Source organism: Danio aesculapii, chromosome 6, assembly GCF_903798145.1.
Source record: "Danio aesculapii chromosome 6, fDanAes4.1, whole genome shotgun sequence".
In the NCBI taxonomy this organism is placed as follows: domain Eukaryota; kingdom Metazoa; phylum Chordata; class Actinopteri; order Cypriniformes; family Danionidae; genus Danio; species Danio aesculapii.
In genome coordinates this window covers 47,511,210-47,536,501 of record NC_079440.1, presented here as the reverse complement: position 1 = coordinate 47,536,501, position 25,292 = coordinate 47,511,210, and the positions used below count along the sequence as shown (strand labels likewise).

General features: G+C 35.1%; 1 protein-coding gene across 1 annotated transcript in view; it reads right to left on the bottom strand.

Moving 5' to 3' along the window:
- Positions 1–25,058, bottom strand: part of LOC130231029 (contactin-4) — a 212,125-nt gene extending 187,067 nt beyond the window's left edge. Inside the window, exon 1 of the mRNA XM_056460398.1 lies at positions 24,970–25,058. The gene's annotated coding sequence lies outside the window, so the exon portion shown is untranslated. The remainder of the gene's footprint in view (positions 1–24,969) is intronic.
- Between the last annotated feature and the right edge of the window lie 234 nt (positions 25,059–25,292).

Sequence of the window (25,292 nt, the reverse complement as noted above, 5' to 3'; positions counted from 1 at the left end):
TGAAGTGAAAAAGTTTTAATATTGATTATGACACCCATGAGCTTGGAGGACTGTGTATATCCATCTCTGCAATGACTCAAATAACTTATTAATAAAGTCATCTGGAATGGCAAAGAAAGCTTTCTTGCAGGACTCCCAGAGTTCAAGATCTTTTGGATTCATCTTTAATGTCTTCTCCATCTTACCCCAGACATGCTCAATAATATTCAAGTCTGGTGACTAGGCTGGCCAATCCTGGAGCACCTTGACCTTCTTTGCTTTCAGAAACTTTGATGTGGTGGCTGGAGCACCATCCTGCTGAAGAATTTGCCCTCTCCTGTGGTTTGTGATGTAATGAGCAACACAAATGCCTTGATACCTCAGGCTGTTGATGTTGCCATCCACTCCGCAGATCTCTCGCACTCCCCCATACTGAATGTAACCCCAAACCATGATTTTTCTTTCACCAAACTTGACTGATTTCTACGAGAATCTTGGGTCCATGCAGGTTCCAATAGGTCTTCTGCAGTATCTGTGATGATTGGGATGCAGTTCAACAGAAGATTCATGAGAAAAATCTACCTTTTTTTCTGCCACTTTTCCAAAGGATCAACTAGAAGTCAAGTTATTATTTGTTGCTCTTACAACTGGGATCGATGACAAGACTTTTTTCAGGTAGTGTACTACCACATCCACAGAACTTAAATATAGTTAAGCATGTTCAATGCCATCAGCAGTTGCAAAGTCTTGCAAGGGCACAATGACAAAGTTGGCACACAATAAACCAATATGTCCAATAAATACCCAAGGGACTTCGAACTAGCGCTGTCAATGGCTCCAATACACGCAGACTATCCATCTTTCATCTAGCAACTCAGATTTCATCACAGGACTAGATATTTGCCCTCGCCAGGGATGTAGAAGGTATCAATTCAGAAGCTAGTTATAAGGTTTATTCTGAACAAAAATAAATGAGCTCTAGAAGTTGGATGAACATAACTTTTGATTTTCTCTGCATTACCATGTGTATTAAATGTCAATGCATGCATTGCAAATTTAGATTGTGTACTACCATATTCAGAGAGCTGTAACATTGCAAAGTATGTTAAGGATACCCTTAAGCGGTTGCAAATGTTCTCAGGGACAATACCAATGACAAAGCTGGTGCACAATAATTGATATCTCCAATAAAAGCATGAGGTACTTCCAACTAGTGCTATCACTGTCTCCAAGAGACACAGTCCATCCATCTTCGATCCGGCAACTCACATTTCATCACTGGAGATTGTTATCCTCACCAGGGACCAAGAAGGCCTCAACACAGAAACCAGTTATAAATTTCAGAATGAGCTCCAGAAGTTGGCTGAAAATAACTTTCTTCCTATCCTCCTCAGCATTAAAGCAATGAATCAATATGTGCAATGACAAGACAAATTGTTTACCACCAGATTCGAAGAACTATAACACAGTCAAGCATATTCAGGCAGCATTATAAGTTGCAACTTTTCTCTGGGACAATATTAATGACAAATTGGGTGCACACTAACCAATACCAATTGGCCCAGGGAGAGGTAGGTGCACTCATTGTCTCCAAGATCCTGGATCAAGCAACTCTCCCAGACTGCAACACTGGACTGGACCAAGCCTTCACTGGGAACACAAGGTCTCAACCCACAAAACAGTCCTTGAGAGACTATTTAAAAAGTTGTGCAATCATACGTGGGTTTTTTTTCTCTGCGAATTACAATAAACAATTTATAAGTCAATGCATCGACGCGGCAGACAAATTGCATACTATCAGATTCAGAGAACTATGATATAATCAACACCACAAGCAACTTCTAGCAGAAACACTATCATTGACGAAGATGGTGCACAATAATAAAATGTGTCCAATAAATAGACTCCAAAACATTCTAATCCATCCTGAATCCAGCAACCTTGGTTTAATCTCTGGACTAGTTTTCTGACATTCCCAGGAATCTAGAAGGTCTTAGCCCAGAAGCAAATTAGTTCCATGAGAACCAATCTAACTGTTGTGCAGTATACAAGCTTGCAATGAAAAGACTAATAGCATACTACCAGTTTCAGAGAGCTATAATATAGTTGAGCATATTTAGGCAATGCCACAAGCAGTTGCATCTTCTCTCAGGGACAATACCAGTGACAAAGTTGGAGCACAATAACCAATGTGTCCAATAAAAGGAGGAGGCACTTCCAACTAGGCGCTCCAAATGATTTATGGACTGCAATCGTAGGTCCATGTTGGGAAATCAGGATTCCCTTGCCAAGAACATTGTGTTCTGGTTCAATACCAGCTGGGGACTGCATTATGGCCGCTATCTCTTAAGCAAAAAAAAGATCAGATTGTGATTTATATACGTGAAGGTGCAGATGGCAGGACGGTAGATCCTCAAAATTACCTGTGTTTACAGGACATGCTTTCAGCTAACCCAGAGCATTGCTTACAGTAGATATGCCTGTTTCTATCAGAGAACGGTTTTTGTTAGCATTCAAAGCCTTTGTGTTGATCTTTTTTTTTCATTACATCTCAATGAAACCACAATGCATAAATCAGACGAATGAAGGCTACTACAAAGGTCTTGAACCAGAAGTGCTGGCAGCAACAGAAAGAGAAAGAAAAGCCTTTTCTTTTTGCAAAGCCAAGCTTGTCATGCTTTTGGGTCACATTATGAATCCATTCCGTTGAAGAAAGAGAGAAAAAGACTTTCCCAATCCGCTACAAACATAAACAAGCCAACTGCGGAGAAAACGAAGGCACGTTGTGGCCCTGAAGATAAAGTTAAATCAATCTCGCCAATGCAAGTGTAATGGGAAAAGACAGTTTAAAGGTTTGGAATAATCACAGATGTCATGAGTTATTTTTCACTTCGGTGGAACATTGTGTTGCCTTGGAAAATAAAGAGTGGAGACGTCTTGATGATAGAACAAGCGGCAGCTGATGAATGGACCACGCAGACTACAGCTCGAGATAGGAGGCCAGAGAAAATGTCAGAGACCATATGGAATACAAGATGTAGCAATACTTCAATAAAAAAGTTGCAAGAATGTTGTGCTCTGTATATCTCAGTCTAAATGAGACAATGCTTTAAAGTGAAAATGTAAAAAGGACAGTTTATACAAAACATAATTATTCAGTTTACTCACAAACCTATGACTTTCTCTAGAGAACACAAAACAGGATTTGACTAATATTAGGGTTGGGTGATGTCGAACAATTTGGCATCATACGATGTCTAATATGAAACATCACGATGGACGATGGCATCATCGTCATAGGTGGCGTTAAATTAATTATTCATGAATAATTAATAATTTATAACTAAATTATTTGTAGCCTACCGTTTCAACCTCCTTGACCTGCATGGTCTTTGTTTTACCCATAAATAAATCATAAAATTGAGACGTCTACTCTAGCCAATCAGAACCTTCAGGCACATTCACATCAGCTGTTTATGAAAATAAAAGCCTCTGAATACTTTTCCAGACACATTTAGCTGCTTGTTGTTAGTCAGATAATGTTTCGATAATCATTATTAATGCCGACTGAGGAAAATATTATCAATAAAATGCTTATGATAAACAGCTGTAAGTTTACCTGAAAGCTCTGCATTCAGCTGCATGAAAGTGTTCCTATATATATATATATATATATATGTTTACATCGAAGTTGTTCACAATACTTATCCATCCACAGAAATTGTCAATCATCAAAAAAAGCCCGACCCCTACTATGTTTACAAATACAAGCGCAGTCATTTAAAGGCCATTTCTGGTTAATGATGTCAGAATTTACTTGTATTTTGGAATGGATGTATGAATGGTCTTTTCTGAAAAAAATCCGGAACGTCCTTGTCTGTGTTAACAGCGCTTTCTTGAATTTACCGGGAAAATAATTCCGGAAATTTTCCAGATATTTACTGGTATCACTGTGTGAAAGGGGATAATATATGAGAATATATTTCATAGTGTTTATATGGAACACTTCTGGCATACTTGATTTCGATCAGTCAATCATACTATCCAGCAGTCAAATATTTCTGAAAAATAATAATTTTCTAACCCAAATCAATGTTTCATGTCTATGCGTTTATCTATAGCGAAGGGATCATGTAAACAGTGTGATAATATACAATCAGCACATCATTACAGCAAAATGCCCCCATCAAAACCTCACAGCATTAAATAACAGTACCATCATCCTTTCAATTCGACTTTCTTTAAAGCAATCCCTTTAGTGGATTTGTAACTAAAAAACACAAGTGGCATGTGCAAACAACATTATCAATTCATTCTTAAAGAATTTGTCCTCTGCAGTATATCCTTTTCATCTGTCAAGTGAAATGGCACCATAAGACCATTGCTGCGGCACTAATAGTCATGGATAATCAACACTCCTCCTCACTCTCACACACACCTCCATCCCCTCTTACCGCATTCAGTGTGCAAATCCTCTGATTGAATGATTAGCACTAAGAGGGACAGGCTTTGCTTTATTGCAGATGTAAGCAGTCCATCAGAGAAACAGCTCATTATAAATCTATTTAGTGTGTATGGCTTTAATCACAAGGGTGACTTTTTGTAAATCTCTTCAACACGCATTTCAGGACCTTTTCCTAAGCTATTGATTGAGATGTCATATGCTAACTAAATAAAGTAGATCAGATCATATATTTTTTTTAACTCACAAACAGGACTGATCAGAGTCCAACACGATGAAATACATAATTGTGCAAAAATCCAATCTGATGATTTCTGGTTAAATTTGAGTATACAGAAATGTGTGTGATTTCTTTCTTGTGGGCTTTTTAATGTCTGTGTATATTGATCCATGAGTGCTGTCCACTGTTGAAGTGCCAATTTGCTTCGTCCTTCAATATACAGAGGATGGATACAAAAATCAACCAATCATTTAATAAACTGGCCATATTCATTGTATTTTCTCTGGTTGTCAAATGGTAACCTTAGACTGCAAACTACCAAGGGATTATTAAGATAATTTATTGTAATACCAGGTTGAATATAAGGCTGCACAATGTATCACAAAAAAAATTGTTGTCTATAAATAGTATATGCAATATACATATCACAGACATGTGTCATAAATAAACATTGGTTGTTTATATAAATTTGCACATTCAAATCAAGACTTAAAACACATATTTTTAGCTGTGTCTTTATGCATTGCACTGTGCTACGTCTGACAGATTACACTTATGTCTTTTCTTTTTTATTCCTTTAAAACCTGTTTTAACATATTTGAATCTGTTTTAATCATGTTTGTTTGTATTTCTTACTTGTTTTTTTTTATTATTGTTAATGTAAAGCACTTTGAATTACCATTGTGTATGAAATGTGCTACACTATAAAAAAAAAAAAGTTGGGAAAAGTAGTAAAATAATGGCCATTAAATCACAGAAATTTAATGTAAAATAATGCACGTTAATTACAGAAATGCAACAAAATAATGGCCAATAAATTAAAGAAATTTAACGTTAAACAATAGACGTTAAATTGCAGAAATGTCACATAAAATAAAGGCTATTACATTACAGAAATTGAACATAAGTAATGGACATTAAATTACAGAAATTGAACATAAAATAATGGCCAATTGATTACATAAATGTTACGCAACAATGAATGTTAAATTACAAAAATTTCCTTAAATTTAAAATTTCTGGTAAATTTCTGTAAATTTACGGCTGTTATTTTGCTTTTTTTTTTTTGTCACCCTAGCTGCTGGAAAATAAATAAATAAATAATGCAGTGTACATAAATAAACTTGCCTTCCCTCACCTTGCCTAACATCAATAAATATATAAATTAAATAAAAAAAAACAAACAGCATTTTTGGAAAATGGGAAATGTTTGTATAATAATAATTGTATAATAAATAAAAATAATATGCAACAATATCGCATATTTTTATATCCCATAAGTAAATGAGAAATTATTTCCATATCAGATATATGAATATAAACTACGATATTAAATATGAGTATCATAAAATATTTAGCGTTTGTTGTAAATTTTTACTTTTTTTTCTCTCGTTTTTTCAAAATAGCTAAATTTTCTGTTTTAGTAATTCACTATTTAAGTGAATTGTCCACACATAAAAGTGCAAAAGAAATTTATGTTACACACTTGGCTACATATTAATCACGCTCAAAAATTACAGCTTTGACTTTGAGACCATGTTACTCTAAAAATAGCTATGAGTTGCATGTTAAAACAGGGAACTGGAAACAAAAAAAAAAATACAGCAGGGGCGGCACAGTGGCTTAGTGGTTATCACTGTCGCCACACAGCGAGAAGGTCGCTGGTTCAAGTCCTGGTATTTCTGTGTGGAGTTTGCAAGTTCTTTCCATGTTCGCATGGGTTTCCTCCGGGTGCTCCGGTTACCCACACAGTCCAAAGACATGCGCTATAGGTGAATTGGACAAACTAAATTTGCCATAGTGTGTGAATGCGAGAGTGTATGGGTGTTTTCCAATACTAGGTTGCAGCTGAAAGGGCATCTGTAAAACATATGCTGGAATAGTTTGTGGTTCATTCCACTGTGGCTACCCCTGATAAATAAGGGACTAAGCCGAAGGAAATGAATGAATACATGCAAATACAGTAGATTAATAGGCGAAGATAAGATGTATTGTGGTTTATTGATACTGCCATGTTTTATAAGCAACACTTTGCTCAAGCCCCCTGTGCAATGTTTCATTATTTGTGATTTAGAAGAAAGAAAAAGAAAAAAAAAGAAAGAAGCCATATGATTAGAATGAAAACACTAACAGTTTTTCTCACCATATGGAGTCTGTGTCATTCCATTCACTCACATTATTTACACCTAAATGACTAAAGCATGAACACACATTAATTGGGTTCACAGATTTTTTGCTGAGAACAGAAACACAAAACATAGCAAAAGTAAGAACACTCACAGATCATGGAATGCAATGCAGGTGCATCTCTAAATTCAATAAACGCTAATCAAACTAATAGCATGTTGTTTACTATAAGTTCTGGCAAAGTGTTAATTTTTGCCTTTTTAATTTATATTCATTTAATTTGACCTAAATATAATTTCAGCTTAATTCATGTTTAATCAATCTGATCTATTTTAATCAACTGGATAATGATTCAGAGACTTTGGTGACTGATTCAAACCATTCATAAGAATTTATCAGCATTTTTCATGAAACTCATGAACAAATGATTCTATGAAAAATACATTTAAAAACTACCTCTCACCACATGATGATGTTATGCTGTAATTAAGTGTTTCTCAACCACGTTCCTAGAGGACCACCAGCTCTGCACATTTTCTTGTCTTCTTAATTAAACACGCCTGATTCAGATCATCAGCTCATTTGCAGAGACTGAAAGGCCTGTAATGGGTGTGACAGACAAAGGAGACATCCAAACCATGCAGTGCGGGTGGTCCTCCACGAACGTGGTTGTAAAACACTGATACAATCTTTAGGTTATTTACTACATTTTGACCTTGGATATCAATGTTTATTTTATAACAGTAAACACTTATTTCAGCACTTCCGCAACAATCTGACATTTGAAACACACAATTATTGAGTGATTCTTGGTTTAAATGCATTTAAACTGTTATAATATCACAAATCGTCACCTTGAATTATAAGGTTCTATCTGCGTTCAGAATGATTTTAAGATATTGAGATTCAAAGTTTTTGCATTCCATATAGCAAACAGTATGTGTGTAACATTCGTTTTTTAAATAAAAAGTCTTAAAATGTAAACAACTTATTAAAAAGCATCCCATGATGTAAATAATTGTCATTTAATAAGAATATGTCAATAACTCAATTTTGACAAAAATGTCAGATAGAACCTTATAATTCTAAGGTGACGAAATAATGAATTTATAACATTATTTGCCTTTTTTATTTAGCCTTATATGGGCACGTTAAACTTGTAAGTCTTGTAGTCAAAACGTGTTATTTTTCATAATGTATTATACTGCTAATATCATTTCAAGTTCTAAATCTGTCAAAAATGAACGAATGAATAAATGAATGAATGGTCTTTAAAAATAATTAGACTTCTTCATTTAAAAAAATATAACAGTGATTAAGTTATGGTAACTAATGAAAGAGTTATCGTAACTAGTAACCGAATTTGATTGTAATGCAATAATGTGTACCTTTTGTAAAGCTGCTTTGAAACAACGCCTACGTTTTCATGGACATCAATAATCAAATTACTTGCCTTAATCTGATTAAGACAATATAATGATTAAGGTGTTTATATTAGTTGCTTTTTGAATGTTCCTTTCATGATCCCATTTTACATGTAATAGCACATAATTTGGTTATCGTCATTGCGTCTTCACACCATCCACATTTCCTCTGGAGTTTCATGTAATTTTGGGTGTTTCATTTTTAATTTGTCGACTTTAACTGCAGTTTGGCACGTTCACTTTCATTCAGGAACATTTCATTGCATGCATGATGCATCCCCGTGACAAAGAAGATATTGGAAACGAGCAAGGATGTAGATTTGCTCTTGACATTGATGGCGGCATGCACAGAGCGCATGAATAAAACAGCACAAATTCTTTTTTGCGCTTTTAAAAAATAAAGGCTTTAAGCACTTAATAATACAAATAACAATAATTGAAGCCTGTCCCATGCTGCAAAAGTCAATTTACATGATTTTACTGCAATCAGGCTTTAAAATGGTCTCAATGTAGAGAAATTTAGCGAGGCATGTGACACAAATTAACCATTTTATATTATTGTTTTTCATAATCATTTAGGCCAAAATCTAAGCTGAATTTAGATTAACTGCATAGCCTTGGATAACATTACTTCACTGAAAAAAGTGTTGCATGCTAAACTGTTGCAAACAGTTTAAATTCAGCCCAAATAAATTGTTTACAACCACTTAACGTAAAATAATTGAGTAAATACAAGGAATCATCTTTGAATATTTTTTTTCAGTGTATGGTAGACTACTCGCACACCTGACATTAAGTGACTAACACTTTTCTTTGAAAAGTAGCGCCTTATATCTCACATCCAAACATAGTCACTTGACAGCAGAAAAAGGCCCAGCCAATCACACTGCCCTTATGTTTTTTGGTGGAGGGAGGATCCAAGAAGGCAACATAATTTAACCCTTTCTTCACATCTAGGTTACTAAGAGTAGATGGAGCATTATTTTATATTAAATGTAATCAAATTATTGGTGGGAGACATTTCAGTAATTAGTGGATATTAGTGGGGACACATCCCCTCCGTGCATGCCAATTTTACGATCTTGGATGCGAGTTTGAACCAAGTGTATTTTTTAATAGAATTTGATACTGCACGCCAAATATATATATAAAAAAACCTCAGCATTTCACAATGCAGGTGTCTGTGGTCTTTCACTAACTCTGTAGGTGCAGAGAATAGTGTCAAACAGATATGTGTGTAAATCAGAAATGCCTAAACTAGGGCCTGCATGCCAAAGTTGGTTATCCTTTGATTTGGCCCGCCATCCCATTTGAGAAGAGAGGGAGAATGATAGGAAGGTTAAGGCCAATGCCTTAAACAGAGCTTGTCATTTTTTTCAAATTTTAACGTAACCTTTTGTTTGTTTGTTTAATTGTTGAGATAAAAAAAGCTACTAAAATTAAATTTTTCAATTAAATGTTGTGCATGAATCAAATTTAAAAAAAAAAAAAAAAAATGTAAGGATCCTTGATGAGCAAATCAAGTGTTATCAATGTATTCAGCATTATAAATGGGACTGTTTGTTTTTATTGTAAGAAGTTCATTATAAAACGTAAAAAAGTTAATTATTAATACGATTAAAGTATTTTTAATGTAAACTTATTTTTAAATATTAATAAATTAGCAAATTACCATGGCAACCTTAAAGTAACAGTTTGGTTAATTTAATTTCGGCCCACCACCCTTAGTCAAGTTTGGTTTTTGGCCCTTCATAAGAATAAGCTTGGACACCCCTGATATAGACTATCCTGTCTCAAAACGAAGTAAAAATCCTACACAGTGGTAATAGGTTTGATTGCAATGTTTACATGTCTGTACTGAACTTCAATAATGCGACTAAAATTGGCATACTCCATGTTTTAGTTGAAAAAAGTCACATGAATTTCATATGTGATCCTATGTGATTCACACAAAAATGATCCAAAACATGTTTCAAATGTGGTTCTCATATCTTCAAATGTGAAATTTTCATGTGCAAATTTACACATGTGGTCACGTGATCACGTGCAAACTCACATGTGAAACTTGTGACATTTCTGTAGTGGTGTAGCTGTTTTCAACATTTTTTTGTAAACACCACCTCCAAAGAAAAACACATCTAATTGGTATCCATTTAAATCTATATCCCTTCCTTCAGTTGACTAGTCAAACATTGCAACCCGCTGGCTAATCGATTTTGAAAATACATCGTTTGCTCACCCCTAACGGCTCCTACATCAAAGAACAGAAAAAAAGGTAGCACCAGGCTAGCATCAGTCCACTTTGCAAAATGGATTCAGTAATTCAACTCATGATGATGCTGGAATTTACCTCCGCAGACATCTATCTCGATAAAATATGTCAAATAGAGGCTCACCGTCTTCATCACACACCACGCTGATTGATTTGGACATTTGGAGCCGAGTAGCGACATGGGGAATCACTGAAATGAATGAAGCCTCCCTTTTGCAATGGTACATTAAGCTATTTGCGGCGAGAGATGAAGAAAAAAAAGTTAATACGAGACTAGCAGTTTTCCAACCGTTTCCTGTGGGATTTTTCTCAATTACATCCCCGTCGCTCCGCAGTGGAGTGAAGCTCAAGAAATTTCATTCGGAGTTAATGTGATGTTAATACTTGTGCTGAGGATGGCTGCATTACAAAAAGGTTGGACGAATTAACCTACTCATAAAAATAGCACGCAGGTCCACACATATCCATTGCGATCCCCTGAAACGTGGCTATAAGCTCTATCAGACATTTTGCCTGGTGCAAGCTCACATTGGAGTGGGACATTGGGATTGTGCCTTGTGTGAACGTGTTAGATAAAACCGTCAGAAGTCAACATAAACAGAACAATAAAACTCAGTGTCATGCTGTTTGCAGTAAGCAAGCTCCGATGGGACTGCATTATGAATAGCCTTTGTTTGTTATACATCTGAAACATGTATAAAGTTTAAAAAAGGGTCAGACGCTCTGCGAGAAAAGTCCAGCCACAGAGGACATTTCAAGTAACAGTTTTCATGTTCCAGTAACTTCACTAGAAATGGTGCAATGAAACATTTATGAGCCTATGTTGTTGCACTTGCATGTTTAATAAAGATGCAGAGTGATTCATACTGCTGTTACGGCAAACCATGCATGGGAGTCAACTATATTAGCCAAGACCCTTTCTCTTACACACACACAAAGACACAAATACCCCTGTATCCACATCCAGATGTTTATTCCAAGCCAAATGCTCCTTGAAACCAATAAAACATTCATTCATTTTCCTTCGCGTTATTTTATCAGGATTTGCCACAGCAGAATGAACCACTAACTACTCCAGCATATGTTTTATGCAGCGGATGCCCTTCCAGATACAACCCAGTATTGTGAAACACCCATACACACTCATTCACACACTATGCCTAATTTAGTAACCGAATAAGCATATGAATTTCGGTGCCTAATTTCGGTGCTCCGACAAGAAAGTAAGCATCAAGGGGTACATCAAAGGCACACATAGGTATGCTTTGTGTCACACCAACTCTAAACACTTAATTCTAAACAACTTTGAGGAATACGGACACCATCTGTGTTTATCCTTATTGCACGGGGAACGCAAGCATGTAGGCAATGTGCGCAATAAAGCGAATCTGTTGTGAATCCCTTCAGATTCATCAACACCCACGATCGTGTTCATCAAATTAGCTTCAACTAACTGTTCTATAGTATGGCTATATTTAACAAGCAAGAATTCTGACACAGCAATGTGAAGGTGATGCTTTACAGACGTTGCGAGAAGGGGGGGTGGACACGTCAAACTTAATGAAACATTTGAGGGCATGGAATCAACTTAAAGGCAGAGGAATGCAAATGTATTTGACATCATCTGGCACTTTCACTGAGTGCGTTTACATGGACACTTATATTCTGATTTTAATATGATTAAGACAATACTCTGATTAAGAGTCTACCACGTAAACAGCGATTTTTGTTTTGGGACCAAAGACAATTCCATTAAAACAACATTCTTCCAACAGTCCATACTTCATATTCTCACTCAATACCTTGTTTGTCAAGGGCATGAACAATATGTTGCTGAATGAAAGTGAAAGTGCCAAACTGCAAATGGGATCATGAAAGGAACAGTCAAAAAGCAACTCATGTAAACACCTTAATAATATTGTCTTATTCAGATTAAGGTAAATAATTAGATTACTGATGTTCATGTAAATGTAGTCACAAGCCTCATCCCTAGAAAAAAGGTCTTTCCTGATTTTGATGAAAGCCTTTTCACAGGTTATTAGTAAGCTAATCTAATGTTAATTGCATAATGCAAATCTTAAATTCATGTTAACAAATAGAAATAGAAAAAAATAGATTAATGCAATTGAAATCAAATATATAAAACATGAATTGATGTATACTTTAAAAAGCTTAAATAATATTCTTCATTTAAAATAATAATTAAAAAAAAGTCAAATAAAATATTTTTATAGCGTCACCTATCATAATTTTGTGTCTCAAAAGTATCGGTTCAGGCACCGGTTTGGCACCATTTTTAAAGTATCAGTTTAGCACCGGTATCGAAATAACCCCAAACGATACCCAATCCTAGTGCCAACGACGTCCCAGCAATAATTCATACATTCATTTTCTTTTCGATTTAGTCCCTTTTTTTAATTTGGGGTCTCCCCAGAGGAATGAACCACCAACTTATCCAGCATATGTTTAACGCAGCAGATGCCCTTCCAGCTGCAACCCATCACTGGGACACACCCATACATACTCGATCACACACGTACACTACGGCCAATTTAGCTTACCCAATTAACCTACAGCACATGTATTTGGACCTGTGGGAGAAACCGGAGCACCCGGAGGAAACCCACATGAACACGGGGACAACATGCAAACTCTACACAGAAATGCCAACTGCTCCAGCCGAGGCTCGAACCAGAGACCTTTCTGCTGTAAGGTGATTGTGCTCTCCACTGCGCCACCGCGTCGCCCACCAATAAATCATCCATATATTAATTTCTTAACACATTTCCACAATATTCACAAGCAACATGACTTACTTCCATTTTCCAAGTTTAAGCAACTTTTAAGTATTTTTTCTGCTCGTAATGCACCAATAATGTAATGCAAATTAAACAGGAAACTTTATAATCCTCTTAACATACATTATTTGCACCACAAATAATTAAGAAAGTCTTTCTAAAAAAATTCCAAAGGCATTTTTTTTCTGGCTGTCACCGCCGGCTATGCATTCCAAAGATGAGGCTGTAAACTCTTTAAAGGTTGAAATGAGCCTCTGAATAGTTGTTAGAGCAAAATCATTAGGCTGGAGGGAGAAATTTGCATGCAAATCTTAGAAACACTCGGTGGGTATATTCTTCAATTTTGAACTTTACTCATGAACCCCTGAAGCAAGATAGGCCATTGTGTGTGAGGATTTTACAAGTTCAGCCGACTTTAATGGCCATACAAGGCCAAAAATGATGGCAAATATGGTTATCAATTCAAAGCTGAATCTGTTACAAGACCCTAACTGCCTTTAAAACAGTAAATCCACTCAAGCCTGCAGCTGTAAACTTGATTACGGTGCCATGGTTCTTTACCCATACTTCATTGGTGCAATGCTAATTTACTAGACCATTTTTACACACAATAATTATAAACTCTTGTTAACACTTTGAGCTAGGCTTTGTGTGTGTGTGTGTGTGTGTGTGTGTGTGTGTGTGCGTGTGTGTGTGTGTTGGGGGCTGGATGGTTTACACAATTGTGTGATTATTTTTTTACCCATTAATACTGTTCTGTTGTGCAGCAAGCAGTTAAAATGAATGATTACTGTACGTTAGGGCTGAGCTATTTGGGGAAAATATCTAATTGTTTTGACAGATATTGCGATTTCGATTTGATCTGCCATTTAATTTTGTAGTCAAGTTTTAGCTCAATAATCTGTATTTTAGCTTCTTCCTGCTAAAATGCAGTGAGTGTCAGTTAAAAAAAGAAACTTAAAATATATTAACTTAACTCTTAGCAAACGACTCTGAAATTGTACTTTGCTGTTGCTTGCTACTAGATTAAGTGTCACTGGCAATACTTTTAGTTGACATTTTAGCAAGACGCTGCTCATATAGCTGCCTGTGGTGCTTTTTTAGGTGCTGGTTGTTGTATTTCTGTGGCAACAATTCTGCAACAGCTCTTACAAATGACCTGGTTTTGTTTGGTGTCTGTAACTTTGAAACCAAGATAACAGACAACAAGTGGCAGATGCCATCATCCCATTCGCCCCTTTATGTTTGTTTGTTTGTTTGTTTGTTTTTTTTATTGTGGGCGTTCCACATAGTTTGGCTGCACAATTCTGATAGGGCAGAACTAAAGTGTACTCAATTGGCTAGTAAGACTGCCACACAGACGGCAGTCATGCATTTGCTCTGAGCGGGGGAAGTTAAATAATATATATTTCATATCGCAGCCTCTTGGAATTAGCTAATCGCAATGTTTCAAATCGCGATTGTGGTTCGATTTCGATTAATCGCACAACCCTACTGTGTGTACCGTACATACATACTAGGGCTGTGCAATTAATCAAAAATTTGGTTTCGATTTCGATTCTGGCTTCTAACAATTATGAAAAAACATTAATCGAGATAAAAAGATTATTGCATCATATACCGCCCCCTTTCCAGTTGTACATATTTGGTGCTCTGCAAAGCTCATTTCCACATGAAAATGACTAAAAGCATGTACTGTAATGTAACTTTTGCAGCACGGGATGTGCATCATTCATTGATGAACATTCGAATCAGTCATGTTTTTAAAAGCGCGAGAGAGATCGTATGCTGTTGTGCGTGCGCGCGCTTAGCTTTAGAGACGAGCAGAGCACATACATCTAAAGTCATCTTAATGTGAGTGCTTTAATGGTCAAATACATGCAAATGTGTCAAAATGCGGTGTTTAGTAATTATTTATATTAACCCTCATTACCAACGAGTTGAGAATCAAAAGACACGTGAAACTGAAACCATTAATCAGAACTGCAGTGCTCTTAAAGTGACAGCGTGCAATTTTCCTGCTGCTGACTGTTTTTAATCATTAATCAAACAACAAAAGGAGAAAAATCCCTCACTGCTCTTGACTGAAGGACTTTTGTAGCTATAATTTAAGTTTTTTTTCTAACAGTGAAGATGCTTAAAGCACAGTTTGTTTCATATTTTTATTCTATTGTATTTGTTTCCCTTTCCTTATTTACAGGGAGGAAAATAACTATATATATATATACACAGTTGAAGTCAGAATTATTAGCCCTCCTGAATTATGAGCCCCCCGTTTACCCCAATTTGTGTTTAATGGAAATAAGATTTTTTTCAACCCATTACTAAACATAATAAATTTAATAACTCATTTCTAATAACGGATTTATTTTATCTTTGCTTTAATGACAGTACATAATATTTTACTAGATATTTTTCAAGATACTAGTATTCAGATTAAAGTGCGATTCAAGGGCTTAATTAGGGAAATTAGGCAAGTAATTGTATAACAGTAGTTTCTTCTGTAGACAATCAAAAAAATATATTGCTTGAGGGGCTAATAATATTGACCTTAAAATGGGTTTCAAAATATTTAAACCTGCTTTTATTCTAGGCAAAATAAAACAAATAAGCCTTTCTCCGGAAGTAAAAATATTATAGGAAATACTGCGAAAAATTCTCTGCTCTGTTAAACGTCATTTGGGAAATATTTATAAAAAAAATAATAATAATAAAAAAGAGGAAGGAAAAAAAAAATAATTGAAATAAAAACAATAAAATAAATAAATAAATAAATAAAAAATTTAAAAAATTCACAGGAGGGCTAATAATTTTGACTTCAACAGTAATCATTTTGAATAATCGTGATTATTCAATTACTTTTCTTTTAAATTACAATTATGACCAAAATAATCGTGATTATTATATTATGATTATGATTATATACGATTCCTATAATCGAGCCGCCCTAATACATACATGTAATGTTTTATTGGAACCTAATAGTTATATTTAATTTCAATTTAAAAGATTTATTACATTGTTAACGTTTTGTTCATTAATTTAATTAAACAATTTATTATTGATTCAGATTTTAAATGAAAAATAAGACACTAAATAAAAATTGAAAACAATAGAAGATACAAATGCATATACAATATGAATTTACAGGACTTTGAGAATGAAGTTACAATTCATTTAAAGTCCTACAAACATATGCAAAATATGTTGTTTTCCTCTAATAGCAAATTAATATGATAATTTGTATTATCATATAAAATAAAATTCAAAGATATTCTGTAAAACTATATTTTGCCCATATCATCCAGCCCCAGTTACACAGATTTTGCTACCATTTAAAAATGTGAACATGGAAATGCAATGTAAAACGTATCCAACCCTAATACTATTGTTCAGAAAGAACAATGCAATGCCTTTCCCTATAGTTCCTTTGCTTCCTCAGGACCATAAATCAAACCTTTCTTTTCAGAAAGGATGATACCACAGTAATCTCAAAGGATATGCAGTTGAAAATAGACCACTGGCAGAGGGCAATACGGGAAGCCTTCTCACAAGAAAAAGAAATTGTGCAACATCTCAAAAAGTTGCTCTCCGGGTTCACCGGAAGCACTGGATTATTAATGGCTAACCAATACTATTATTTGTACGAATAAAAATATGTCACAGGTTAATATTTATAAAGCTTCCAATAAGCCCCATTTTTTGAACGCACTGTGGCATTAACTGCTCGCCGTATTTTTAGCATGAGGGGGGAAGAGGAGAATGATGAAAGTACTTTTCGGATGAAAACTGTACGGAACATGATAATTCCATTCCCTCTTGCTCTAAGCATTGACAGTGAGGACTCTGATTTATTCATGAACCTTGCGCATACTGCCAAGAAGCATTAAATCGGAGCAAGTGACTGAAAGAGTGGGGGCCACCCCCAAAAAAAAAAAAAAAAAAAAAAGTTGCTGAGAAAAGCAAATTACAATTTCAAAACAAATCAAACCAAGGTGTGGACACCGCATGTCTGGCACCTTCTCCATAACTCTACTGGAAAAACTATTTGTCTCAACATGAACCAATTAAAGCATCTCCCTCTTCAAAACTCACCTTGGGAAACACTTTGGAGAGCACCAATCTTTGTTCTAGCAGAAATAGAAGCAACCATCTTTGAAGAAAGAATGCTTCTTACGGTATTTCATCATCTTGTTGAGGTTGTTTACCACAAAATTACTTTGTGTTTTTTTGGACGTGTACCATTTTGGCTTTTGGGGGCAGCAGAAGCACATCTCCTGCAAAACTAGCCACTTGTCCTCACCAAGTACCTTCAAACGTCCTCCTTAAGCATATCATTTCAGCGCCCAAGGGAAATGCTTTGCTAAATGTCACATAACATGCATATCTGGGTCCACATCTACAGATATGCTGGATCTAAAGCATCATTTTCTCTTTTAACCATGTAGAGCCTGGATTATGATATGCAGTGAGAAATGTGGCATTCAATTAAACCTTTAAGCAACAACAACAACAAAAATCTCTGAGTATCATACTTGATATACTAGCTCATTTATTGAGATATAGTAAGAATTCTAAGGTTGTATACTAGGGCTGCACAATATATTGTTTCAGCATCGATATCGCAATGTGATCATTTGCAATAGTCACATCGCAGGATCTGAAAACGTCAAGTTCAGCTTCAATTGTTATCATCCGTCAGGTAATTTGAGTGGAATTATAGGTAACCAAAGAACCATATTGTTGAGTGACTGTGAAGTTTAACCATAATAGAGTGAAAGAGTGCATGTTTGCTTTGTTTTAAGGCCTATGACTGTAAAATTTCCAAGTACTGGGGTTGTGCGATTTGGGGAAGAAGCCGCCTGTGGGGCTTTTTTAGGTGCTGGTTGTTGTATTTCCTCATGCTGGCAACAATTTTGCAACAGCTCTTACAAATTACTCGTGTCTGTGACTTTGACACCAAAATATTCCCAGATATTAATTTGTCTAATAATGCTTTTGAAGCAGCTGATGCCATTATCCCACTTGTCTGCGCTTTCCTGTTTGTTTGTTTGTTATTGTGGGCGTCCTGCATATTTCTTTTTTGCAATTCTGATTGGGCAGAACGAAAGTGTGCTCACTCAATTGGCTAGTAAGACTGTCACACACAGACGGCAGTCATGCATTTGCTCTGGGTGGGGAAAAATAAATAATATATTTTCATAATGCACCCTCTTGCAATTAGCTAATCGCAACGTTTCAAATAGCGATTCGATTTTGATTAATTGCACAGCCCTATCAAGTACATTAAAATAATTTGTGTACAAGAAAATATAACATCAATAAAAAATTATTCCATTTAACGTTTTTATAGTGAAGACTATGCAGTTTTTACTTGCGAACATTCAAAGAGTTCAGATGCAATACCCTCTAAATCCATCAGACCTCTTTTCTTGTAAATGAGCATTTTCTATCGGGCTTCTTTGATTTGGTTCAGAAGTTTCAGTTTATAGGTAATAATATGTTAGTAGCTGGTAAATAGACAATTCCTAGGTTTTTAACAAGATAGATTCTATTTTGCATCAAAACCAGCTAAATTCACTTGTCCTTTTTTTGCAAAAACCTCTAAATCCACCTATTGAAACAAGGCAGTGTAATTAGTTGAAAATCACTAAAGATGCTATTAGACATTATTTTAACAAACATAAAAAACATTACACAGACCACCAAAAATACATAAATCTGTCAAGTGGTGGATCTTTTTCGAGACCAAGAATATTTAATACTTTTCTCCTATATAAGTGCATTGTTTTTATTAAGGTATAACGGTATTGAAACTGACACCTTTGCTATCTATTACCGCCCAAGCCTACACCACATTTAAAATCAGTGGACAAAAATGTCTGTGCATAGCATCCCAAACATGACCAAACCTGTCATATAACTGAAACCAATTAAACATGCTGGTCTTTCATAAGGCATAACAGATTGTTTTGATTACGCTGATGATTAAGAAGCCTGAGAAACAGTATTCTTCATAGGGTTAATATGTTTAGGACATCTGCTACATCTGGCTGACAGCAAACAGTGTGCATTATACATAATCACCGGCTGAATATGTAAGGATCTTGTTAAAAGAATGCATTGTTTACAAAGAGAAACGTTGGACTGTTCAAAGAGGCAGCTGCTTATGATCTGTGAGTTGTGACAGGAGCAGACAGCGGTTTGCTGGAGGTGCTCAACCACGGCGCGTGCACCATCTATCACTAAGATCACTATCACCTTGCAGGAGATGAAGCCTGTAGACCTCAATCCCACAGCTGGAGTGCTGTGTAATCTAAACTCAAAACCAAGACGGGCAGACAATTCCACAGCTAAAACCGCTTCCTAATTCCCAGAAACTTCACCTGCTATTTCAGTCGTTCTGCGATAAAGACCTGTTCGCACTAAGAATGATAGCTATAATGATAAAAGGTGTTAACATGCACAGTACAATAGGGTTTGGATATTAAAAGTGTTCATAGTTATTATTAGTTAGTGTCTATTATAGTATGTTTTTTGCCATTTCAAAGGGATACTACAACCCAAAATTTTAATTTACTCAAACTTTTATGATTTTTTTTTTTATTTCTGTTGAACACAAAACAAGATATTCTATAGATTGTTGGAAGCCAGCAGCCATCAACATCCATAGTAGGAACAAAAATTATATATAGAAGTCAATAGCTGCTGTTTTACAATAGTATTCAATATATCCTTCATGTACTTTGTGTCCAACAGAAAATATTCAAAAGTGTAGGATGAGTAAATCATGACATAATGCATATATCCGGGTGAACTGCCACTTGCTTAAAAGCATTTATAACCATAGTAAGTGTCTATTACTGTATATTATGTCTTTTTGCCATTTTAATGGGATACTACACCCCAAAATGTTTATTTACTCATCAATTACTCAAACCTTTATGAATTTATTTTTTTCTGTTGTACACAAACATGGTATTCTGAAGATTTTTGGAAGCCATCAGCCATTGATAGTAGTAACAACCATTATATATAGGTCAATAGCTGTTCCAGACATCCTTCAATATATTCTACTTTGTTCAAAAGAAAATGTTCAAAACTCAAACATGTTTGGAATAAGTGTAGGATGAGTAAATGATGACAGAATGCATTTATTTAGGTGAATTGCCGCTTTAAATGCTTAAAAGTGTTTATAGTCATGGTACAAGCCTATTATAGTACGGGTTTTGCCATTTTAATGGGATACTACACCCCAAAATGTTGATTTTCTCATCAATTACTCAAACCTTTCTGAATTTTTTTTTTTTTTATGTTGTACACAAACAAGGTATTCTGAAGATTTTTGGAAGCCATCAGCCATTGATAGTAGTAACAACCATTATATATAGGTCAATATCTGTTCCAGACATCCTTCAATATATTCTACTTTATGTTCAAAAGAAAATGTTCAAAACTAAAACATGTTTGGAATAAGTGTAGGATGAGTAAATGATGGCAGAATGCATTTATTTAGGTGAATTGCCGCGGTTAACTCTTAAGTGTTTATATAGTACAAGCCTATTATAGTACGGTTTTGCCATTTTAATGGCATACTACAACCAAAATGTTTTACTCATCATTTTAACATCAATGTATTTTTTTTACTGTTAAATACTAAATAAAATATTCTGAAGATTGTTGGAAGCCAGCAGACATTGGCATCCAGAGTAGGTACAAAAACGATATAGAAGTTAATAGCTGCTGTTTTCCAACATTCTTCAATATGTCCTACTTTGTGTAGGATAAGTGTATAAGGAATAAGTGTAGGATAAGTAAATGATGACAATGTATATATTTAGGTAAACTGTGCCTTTAAATGCTTAAGTGTTTATATTTATATTAAGTGTCTATTATAGTATGTTTAGCCATTTTAATGGGATATGACACCTGAAATTTTTTATTTACTCATCATTTACTCTAACTTTCATGATTTTTCCCCTGTTAAACGCAAAGCAAGATATTCTAAAGATTGTTGGAAGTCAGCAGTCATTGACATCCATAGTAGGAACAAAAATTATATAGAAGTCAATAGCTGTTAAAATCACTCTTCAATATATCCTGCTTTATGCTTAAAAGAAAATGTTCAAAACTCAAACATGTTTGGAATAAGTGTGGGATCAGTAAATGATGACAGAATGCATATATTTGAGTGAATTGTCCCTTTAAATGCTTAAACGCGTTTATAGGCATAGTAATTGTCTATAATAGCATGGTTGTTGCCATTTTTATGGGATACTACAACCCAAATTTTTTTATTTACTCATCATTTACTCAAACTTTTATGATTTGTTTGCTTTCTGATGAACACAAAACAAGATATTCTAAAGACTGTTGGAAGACAGCAGTCATTGATATCCATAGTAAGAACAAACATTTGTGTGTAAATGAAATGAAATCATTAGCTGCTGTTTTCCAACATTCTTCAATGTATCCTACTTTGTTTAAAAGAAAATGTTCTAAATTTAAACCAGTTTGGAATAAGTGTAGGATGAGGAAATGATGACAGAATGCATCTACTTGGGTGAACTGCCCCTTTAAATGCTTAAGTGTTATATAGTAAGCATCTATTATTATGTATTTTTAGCCATTTTAATAGGATATTACACCCCAAAAATTGGAATTAACTAATCATTTACTCTAACTTTTATGAATTAGATTTTGCTATTAAACAAAAAACAATGTATTATGAAGATTGTTGGAAGTCAGCAGCCATCTATAGTAGGAACACACATTAAATGAAATTCAATAGCTGTTGTTTTCCAAAGATTCGTCAATATGTCCTTTGTTCAAAAGAAAATGTTCGAAACTCAAACAGGTTTGGAATAAGTGTATATGAGTAAATGACAACAGAATGTATATATTGGGGCGAACTGTCCCTTTAAATGATTAAGTTCTGATAGAAAATGCAATTGTGTTTATTGTTCCCAAAAAATCCTAACTGTTATTATTGCAGAGTGGATTTGGTATTCGCATTGAATTATACATAGAGTACATTCACACAACATCCTTTTCAATTTAAAAACAGAAAACTTTTTGTATTTTAGCCATTCATTTACATAATAACAGCATTTTTAAGGGCCTAAAAATAGTGCAGGCAATAAGGTCAGGTTTTGAACTGATATCATCATCGTCTCCTATTAAATAAACTACAAAGATAAGGCGAAAATGATGATGTCATGTGCATTGGTATGCAAGAGTACATGACAACCAAAAAAATAATGTAGGTAGTCAAGCATTATTTTATCAAACTCTCATTCAGATCAGACTCTATTCAATAATTTCCTCTAAAACGGTTTGTCTTTTCCACTGATGTCATTTAGGCCACTCAGGCTATCAGACTCTGATCACCAAAAGCCATAGAGCTATTTATTGGACAATTATCACAAATAGTCATAGAGGTATTTTATCCGACTAACATTCAGTTCTGACTCTATTCTGCTGCAAGCAGTCCTTTTCAAAATTATGGATAAAACAATTCACTGCAATTTTCAGGAATAAAATATTTGCAGCTGACCATTAATAGCGTAGAAAGAATTCTGTCTTTTCCAAGACTATTTTTTAACATTAATTCCTTTTTCTTTTCTAATATTAATCTCATATTTTTCATGTTTTAAATGCCACAAAAGCCATTAACGTTTAATCAAATAGACCACAGTTATTGTACGAATATGAATGTATGAATAAATGAATAAAGCATAAGCCGGAGTTTAATTCTCAGTGCATGAATGAAGACAATGTCACAATACATCTTCGGCATGACTATATTCATAACATTTCAATAGCATATGGGGATCAATTCACCATTCTTATTAATAACAGTCAACAGAAGGGAACCAGTGTAGTGCATACTCGGTTCACAATCATAGCATTGGTAAGTGTGTGCGTTAGCTAATACGTTAAGAGTTATTTCTCTGAAAAGTTGCTTTATTAGCAGATGTTAGCAGAAGGTTATGCACCCAACACCATCTGGAGACTAGGCAAGGGAAGCTGTTGTACTTCAATAATCAGTCATACAAAATGACATCAGACGCACAGAAAAACCAAGTGCGCATAGTCATTTGTTCTAATCATTATTTGTTCAGCTTTTGATATTTATACGCAGGAGAATTTCAAGCATTCTCTCAGAAGCATTCAGAGTTAAGGGAGACTGAATAGTGCTCTGAAGAGCAGCACGTTTTATCAGAACATATAGATGTTTTACAAAAGAGAGAAAAAACGTGTTGATATTAGTGTTAGGAGGAAACTGATTACATGTATCTGGACTACACAATCAAAACACTACGTGTGTTATTCATTCATTCATTCATTCACTTGGTTTACTCCCTAATTTATTAAGGGTCACCACTGCAGAATGAACCGCTAACTACTCTGACATGTTTTATGCAACAGATGCCCTTCTGGCCACAACTCAGCACCATGCTGAGAACTATGTGTATTATAATATAGGATATTACAGAGTATAATCAGTTTCTAACCAATGATAGCACATTACTAATCATTTATTACTTTTCCCTAATAACTAAAATGTGTAGTGTGTTTTGTTGTTTAATAAAATAATAAAGCAAGCTAATTAAAGTCATGTAAACATAAATTGTAGTAATAACCAATTTTCTACAATAAGCACATTGCTGACAACACTTTACGCTCTGTATTTTGTTATCAATAACAGATGACAATTTGTAAGTAATCTAACAAGCAGATTGCAATATCATCTTGCTCACAGCAATATTTCTGTACATAATTGTACTTGACATTCATAGATTTTAAAACCTTATCTAAATTATATATATATATATATATATATATATATATATATATATATATATATATATATATATATATATATATATATATATATATATATATAAGTTATGATCCTGCGTTGGTCTGATCTCGACTGCTGTATTCGTGGTCTCAAATCTTTACAACTTTGATTTCAACAGACCTTCAGAAGTGACCAAGACGATCATAACCTCTTCATTCAACAGCAAGGTATATAAGCCCACCTGATCTCAAAGAGCAGAATGCTATATTACACACATAATGTGTTTTTTGCCTCGGTCTGCTCTACTTTTTAATAATGTACACATGCGTCAGACAGACGTCTCTGACCTGTGCGTTGCGCCTTGCGCTATTTCCAATACAATGAGAGTAGTGACTGGGGTGTCATTCAGCGGGGGCTTTAAAATTAATTACATATAGTTAACAATATCGTGAAATTGCCGAAATGACAAATAATTAACATTTTGATGTGGACTGTTTCTTTAAGAAATGTTAGAAACTTTAAAAAACGCGTTGCGATAACGCTGCAATTGCGCGTCCTACGTTTCTGTCACGTCACGTAACGTTATATTTTGGACTGACACAAAACATCTAAACAGACACGAACTCATTGTAAAACTCGGACGTGACAGGTTCGCATGGTAACTAAATGAACGCTAGTGTAATGCTATAGGGTAACGCGTGGAGCACAAGTGTCCTTCAGGTAAGTGATTCTCAGGAGAACTCGAAGAAAACGCACCAAACGCGTGCCGTGAATTTGCGCGTCTTGTAGTCTCTCATCATAACCCATCGTGCGTGTAGGTACACATCAAGTCATTCATCTCCAGATAAACACACTGCGCAGATGGAAGCGATCGTCTTACCTTTAAAATGAAGCTGGTTCCAGTAAACGCTCTGGACGGAGACAGTGGGGAGCGATGTGGTCTGCTGGAGACACAGTGAGGTCTGCTGTCCGAACTGTTGCCTGTCTCCTCTCAAAGCGCATGTAGGCTATTCTTAACTGAACCAAACCCCTCCCCTGCTTCACACATGAAATTTTAAGCCACGTTGTATTTTGTCCAGATCTATATAGCTACTTGGATGATCTGCTTGCATGCTGTCGAGTCGATTTGATAGTCTCGCGCGGTATACTGTACTAAATTACACAATTTGAGATTAATTTGAAAGGGGTGCGGTGTCAAAATAT